Consider the following 7,298-nt stretch of genomic DNA (forward strand, 5'->3'; position numbering starts at 1 on the left):
AGTGACTCCAGGCTAGCTGGCATGAGAAAGGCAATAGGTTTTCCCCAAGCCTCATTCCAGTTTGCCGAACAAAAGCATGCACAAGGTGTTTGGAAAATTTAGACCAGTTTTGCTGGAGTGGAAGTCTTATGCTGTTAAAGGCCACGCATTTATGACATTGGAGAATTAATTTCAAAAATGCTTGATTTCCCTACAGATTCTCTAAACACTTTATACTTTGAGTTTTACGTTTTTGTCATGCTCAAATTTGCTGTTCTGTCCACAGGTTGGCTACATGGATCCTTTATATAGCTTCTCCATTTTGCATTGCTTTACGCACTTTTCATTTTTATCTGTTTTCACTTTCAAGAAGAGTGTGACTAAAGCATTGCTTTTCTTAGGTCATTCTCAAGAAAAGGTCGTGGCTCCATATTCCCTCCCACATCAAAATGCATTTTAAAGCCTTGGAAGCACATTTATGTCTCCAGGTTATTTGTGTCTCCAGGTTATTTACATTTTTGGGTGGAAACAGAGCCCTCCATCTTCATAGTCCTAAGATTCTCCATTATTGCCGTTCTTTCCAAAGACTCTAAGTTTTAAAGTGATAATGCCAAGCATGCCTCTAGGTTTACAGTGATGGTTGAGATTTATTCAGAATATTTCCTGTTTGCACACAAATTGTGTTTTAGGTGAGTAGATTGAAAGTAAGTTGCAAGTATTGGTCACTCATCTGTGATAATGAGAGAATTTCAAAATTCTGTACAAAAATCACATTCAAGGACCGGTGTTATGGTGTATCAAGTTAAGCTGCTGGGGCCCGGCGCGGTGGCGCAAGTGGTTAAGGTCCTCGCCTTGCACCCCCCGGGATCCCATATGGGCGCCGGTTCTATCCCCGCAGCCCCGCTTCCCATCCAGCTCCCTGCCTGTGGCCCGGGAAAGCAGTCGAGGACGGCCCAAAGCTTTGGGACCCTGCACCCGCGCGGGAGACCCAGAAGAGGCTCCTGGCTTCGGATCAGCATAGCATCGGAGCACACTGCGCTCACTTAGGGAGTGAATCATCGGATGGAAGATCTTCCTCTCTCTGTCTCTCCTCTCTGTATATCCACCTTTCCAATAAAAATAATTTAAAAAAAATTAAAAAAAAAAAGGTTAAGCTGCTGCCAGTGATGCAGATATTTCCAATGAGCAAGGGTGAATGTCCTACATTCTTTGCTCTTGGTCCAGCTCCCTGTTAATGGCCTGGGAAAAGCAGAAGAGGACAGCTAAGTGTTTGCTCGCCTGACACCCATTTGAGAGCCCTATCTGGTGTTCTTGTCTCCTGGCTAGGTCTGGTTCAAAGCTAGCCATTGTGGTCCTCTGGGGAGTGAACTAATGGACAGAAAAGCTCTCTCTGTTTTTTAATCAGTGATTTTCAACAAACATACATACATAAATCTTAGGAAAAAGCAAGAAAAATGACATTAAAAGATAAGTTTATTTTACTGTAAAGTTTTCAAATCTTTCCAGTTTTTCATATATATATATGTAATATATGTAATAACTCCAGTAAAACAAGTAAAAGCATTTCACCTGTCAGATTGGTATTTGATTACAAAATCAATTAGTAATCATTAATTACTAATTAGCATTAGTAGTACTTACAGGAAGTAGGGAAACAGGAACTTATTTGACTAAACAAAAATGGGAGAATAAGTTAGTATAATATTTGTGCATGACAATCTGTCAACAGCTAACAAAAATATAAAAATCCATACACTTTGATGCCACAGTTTTTATTCTGAGTTTAACTTCAGGTTCATTAATATAAGTGATTAAAAAATATATAGAAGGACATTCACTGCATTATCACAAGTGTGTAAAATTGAATGCAACACAAATGTCATCAGAACACAGCAGGCCAATTACATAAAATCACTTATTAATTTAAAATAAAGATGCAGATCTCTAAAGTTTGAAACTGAGAAATTTCAAAGTTGCAGTGAGATGACCAAGGTATAGAATAATGTGCAAATCATAAACAGTTTTGTATAAAAATAGAAGTTTGTCTATGTATACATATTTTAAATTTGTTCATAAAGTTTTTGAAATTCACAAAATTTGTTTATAGTAAATTAAAATCTTTATTTAATTTTGTAATCTCTTCAGTTTTTTTTTTACCTATCTAACTTTATTTTACTTGGATTTTATTTTATTTTACTTGAATTTTAATTTATTTTGTCTTACTTGAAAGACAGTACTCCAGAGACAGAGGGAGAGATAGAGAGAGATCTTCTATCTTCTGGATCATTCCCCAAATGGCCTCAACAGTCAGAAATGGACCAGTCCAAAGCTGGGAGCCTGGAGTTTCTTCCAGGTCTCTCATGGGAATACAGAGCCAGATCTGTGCCAGGCCAAGCCAGGAGTCAGGAACTCTATCTTGGGCTCCCACAAGATGATGGGAGTCCAAATACTTGGCCATGTTGTGCTAGGTTCCCAGATTATATTGGCATGTACACAAGAATCAACTCAGTCCTTTGAGTATGGAGCTCAAGTGTCACAAGTGACAACTACCTACAATACTGGCCTATTTCTAATCCATTTTATAAGTTAACATTTAAATATCTTTATTTTATATAAAAGTGTATATATTCTAGTTTTTCTAACTAACTTCCTAATGTGAAATTATACAATGTAGGGACAGTAAATAAGGTGAGACCGTCTTAAAGGTTCAACTAAGCGCAGAGAGCTAAGCACTGGAAATGTATACATGAAATGTATCAGTTTAAAGATGTTAATATGAACTGTGTAATGGAGACTAGCATGCATAGAAGTGAAGATAAATTGCAGGACATATCTCTGCTCCTGAATAAAGGGAAGACTCTCAATGAATCAGTTAAGTGTACCTTGACAGTACCATACTAGATTTTCTACCTCTGCCTTTACCTTAAATACCACGATTTATTTAAATAGCAGAATGTCAAATATCTAACTGTTACTAAAGCACTATATACCGCAATAATATGGCGGTAGGGAAAATTTGGAGGGAGGAAGGGAATGGGGAGGGAACAATCCCTATACCTACAAAATTATATTATGGAAAATAATAATGACAATGAAAAAAATAAAGTAACTTCAAAGAAGAAGTCACTTAAGGGGAGCATGGACGGGAAGAAATGAAAGTATCTGAAAGGAAACCTTGGGTGTTGACATGTGCATGGAAGAAGAATCAACATAGAAACCCAAAAAGCTGTTTTACAGTGGAGGTAACACTGGTTCAGTCCAGTGTAATTTAAACCAAAAATGACAGGGCTTCAAGGTCAAAGTTTTCAGAAGCAACCAAAAATAGGAGGAGACAGTAGGAGTGAAATATTCTGGGTTTTTTTTTGTTTTGTTTTGTTTTTTACCCACTCTCTGTTGCTTTTCTGTGTCCTTCCTGGCACATTCTCTCCTTTGGAGGTTTATTTACAAATCCCTCTGTGATATCCCATTGTGAGTGAACTCTTGATAACAGCTTACAGGTAGAAGCGTCTGCTTCAGCCTTTCCCCTGAGTTGCCAGACTAGACATCTAAAAGCCTGCTTCACATTTCTTTTGGAAGCTTCAGATACAATCCAAACTCAATATGCTGAAAAATTATGTTCTTTTATTCACTGGTACTTCAAAAGAAAAGCCATCACAATTTAGCCAGTTGTAGAAGACAGAAACCCCAGAGATATTGTCAATATGCTTTACCCTTATTCTGCCATTTCTAATCTATCACCAAAACCTCTTAATTTTACCTCCAAAGTAATCTCTCAAATTCATTCCCTTTGCTGCATCTTGACCATCTTAGCCAAGAGACTTTTTGTTCCTCCCCAGAATTGTGGTTGCAGTTTCATAAAGGAAGTAAAAATATATGCCTGTCACTAATCTGTTTACTATACTAGTGGAAGAAAAATTCTTTTGGAGAACAAGCTTGAACATATCACATTGATTTTCCATCAATCCCCAGTGAGATTGGCCTAGATTCAGAATTCTACTAACACCTGCTGGAGTGGATGTGGGGAGAAAGGTATCTTCCCTTACTCCTAGTGCGAGTGTAGGCTAGTACAACCACAATGGAAGTCAGTATGGAGAGTGCTAAGAGAACTGAAAATGGACCTGCCATATGACTTAGCTATCCCCTTCTGGGAATATATCTAAAGAAAATGAAATCTGCATATGAGAAAGAGAGCTGCAGTCTTTTAATTACAGCAGCACAATCCACAATCACAGAGATATGGAAACAATTCAGATGCCTGTCAAAAAGGAGTGGAGAAAGAAACAGTGGTATATCTACTCCATGGAATTCTACTCAACCATTAAAAAGAATGAAATTCTACCCCTCGCAACCAAATGGTTCCAACTAGAGAACTAGAGAGATCAAAGATGGAGTCCAATGAAACTGTTGAATGTATCTTTTTTTTTTTTTTTTTACTATATCTTGACAATAGGATGCTGGACTCTCTGCCATTGTCCATGCCTGCAATGCAAGGATAAACTTACATAGCAGAATGGTGTACTGTTTTTTGAAGGAATATATAATTGTAATAATATAAGGGAAGTCAGTAGGGGAAGAGGGTTTGGGGGGGGGAATCTCAGAGCCAATGAAAGTATCATGGAATTAAAAAAAAGACTAAAGGAAAACAGACATTTTTATTCTTGCTTTTAATATCCTGAGTTGTTTAGCACTTGGCTGATCTTGTACCTCATTTTGTCCACAGGGAGATTCTAAGACCCAATATATGTTCTCCTTTGCAACTGACAAGAACATTTATCTGTATTTATGTGATTATTACTCTGCATTCATGACTAGATAGTTATGTCCATGACAGTAGGAGCAATGTTGTTTTTGATCCAAAATGTACTCCCGGACACATGATGCCAGTCAGTAAATATTTTAGGACATATGTATTTAAATGTATAAATGAAATGAAAATGGAATTTCAAGGAGAAAAGGTCTATTATTTTCTTTAGCTTTGAAACCCACACATTTGAATAATAGGTGATCTTTGGTAAAATTTCAGAAGTACACAGAATAATCTGATGGTGGGTAGTTAGGACTATCCAACATCTAGGCTATGAAGTATGTACTAGAAAGGAAATGAAGTGAGAAATAAATTTAAGTGACTAAAACAGAAAAAAAATGCAGGCAAAGGGTGTTAGGGTGTCAATAATGTCGACAGAAACATGTATTAAGAGCAAAGGACTAGGATTTCCTAGGGCGCAATAGATTGTGGTCCTAACATTTCCACGTTAGAAGTTGCATGCTTAGGATTGGAATCCTTTCTTAAGGAATGAAGATGTAGCCATGGAAACTGATATTGACGGTGGCGTGGACTATGCTTTAGACTCTATATACACGTCCCCTGAGAATTTGGGGAATATGTCTCTCTGCTTCTCAATTGTTTCATCACTGGATCTTGCATTTCTCTCTATCATTGGGGACGTCAATAATTAAACTGCTGTTGTAGGCAGTAAGCAGTGAGTATGTTTTGGCCATTTGGACAAGACTTACAACAAGACAATTTGAAATAGGTTTTTACAAACATGCTTCTGATCTGGAGAGGGCTTTTCAACTCCAACTACTGCAAGCATCATCAAAATTCTGTGATAGAATCAGATAGCTAATATGAAGCACAAATGACTAACCTCTGGAACTGCACATGCAAGTAGTCTGACTGGTATATTATGAGTCACAGAATTGTGGAGTTAGAGTCAGTGAGAAGCACACCCAAGGAAATCTGCAGTCAGAGATATTTATTGAGAATAAGAGTAATGCTCGTTTGTATTAGTAGTCTAGGTCAATATTATATCAACACTACTAACTCAAACTGATTGAAAGAGTAGTAACAAATTAATCCAACTTGAAATAAATAACATTAAACAATAACTGTGGATATTGATGCATTTTATCATCAAACTATTTACTTCTATTTCGAGACATTAAAATAAATATTAATAAAAACTTGTATAATAGAATATATAGAAAATTATTTCTCAAAATGTGCTTAAAATCTATATTATTGGATCTTATCTTACATGAGTAAATCCACATTTCTTGAGAATGAGAGCCATGGAAACCATATTACATTGAATGCCCAAAGTGAGTTGGAAATACCTTAAGTGTAAGAACCGACATAGAAACTTGTTAGTAAGATTCTATGTCTGTTCCAGCATACATCATGACTGGTAGATAATTGTGTTAGAGAGACAATGATTCTGACAGCATTCTCTCATATCAGCTGTTATTGGAAGCTTCTGACAGTGTCAGCAATGGGGAATAATCTGAACTCATTAGAGAAAATTACTTGGCATCCACGAAAAGAAGAAAATGTTTGGGATCAAACCTGAGATGAAATTCTGCTTTTTTTTTTCTGAGTGATTTTTGACAAATCACTCAATATCAACAACGCCTTTTCATTTAAAACAATGAAGATAATGATATGCTTAATAGGCAAGAAAGTATTTACAGGAATAAAGTCAGGAGTATGGAAATCAGACATCTGTGGAACATCAGGTAGATCAACTGAGATGAATCATGACAGGGGAAGTGATGAGAGTTAAGACAGAGAACCGATTAGGTAAGGCCTCAAAGCCAATGGCAGCCATCTGAGTCCTGTGATATAGTTCTCCAAATCCCAGAACACCATCCCATGATCTTTATCTAATCAGAGCTGCCCAAGGAGCGCTTCTGTCCTTGGAAAAATCTCAGTCTCATTCAAGTCAAGTCTCAACCCTAAACAGAAAGACAGGAGTGTTGATTTGGACATGCATTTGGGAGGAGGTTGCGCTAGTCTGCACATCAGCAGGAAAGGTTGCAGGTGATGACTTAGGGGTTCTCAGTGAAGGCTGCCATGGAGGTGGATGTTGTTGTACTTACTGCCTCTGAAGCTGCATGCATCAGATCTTATTTATTGGGTACACGGTGTGTTGGATTCTGAGGATATGAATATAAGTGGGATTTATATGGGTTAACTAATACTGTCTCTTAGAGTAACATGTGCATATAAAGTGAATTAAACTGTTAAGTGATAATCTGTAATAAAAAATGTACAAAATTCTGTAGGAGAAAGCAAAAAAAAAAATAACACTAATTTGCTTTAAAGGACGTCAGATGATTTGGGATGGTTCTACATTGAATGCAGATTTCTGCAGCTGGGGTAGGACACAGGGAGAAAGGAATCGATCTGTGAGGAAGCAGATTGCATAAGACCACAATGAGCATTAGCCCGGAGTTGAACATTTCAGCAAGTGATTGTTCTTGGGATTAGTTTTGCTGTAACTAGCTGCCTCCTTCTATTCTTGTAGTAGACATGTGAG

This window comes from Ochotona curzoniae, unplaced genomic scaffold (genome assembly GCF_017591425.1).
Source record: "Ochotona curzoniae isolate NIBS_2020 unplaced genomic scaffold, NIBS_Ocur_1.0 contig_43, whole genome shotgun sequence".
NCBI classification, from domain to species: domain Eukaryota; kingdom Metazoa; phylum Chordata; class Mammalia; order Lagomorpha; family Ochotonidae; genus Ochotona; species Ochotona curzoniae.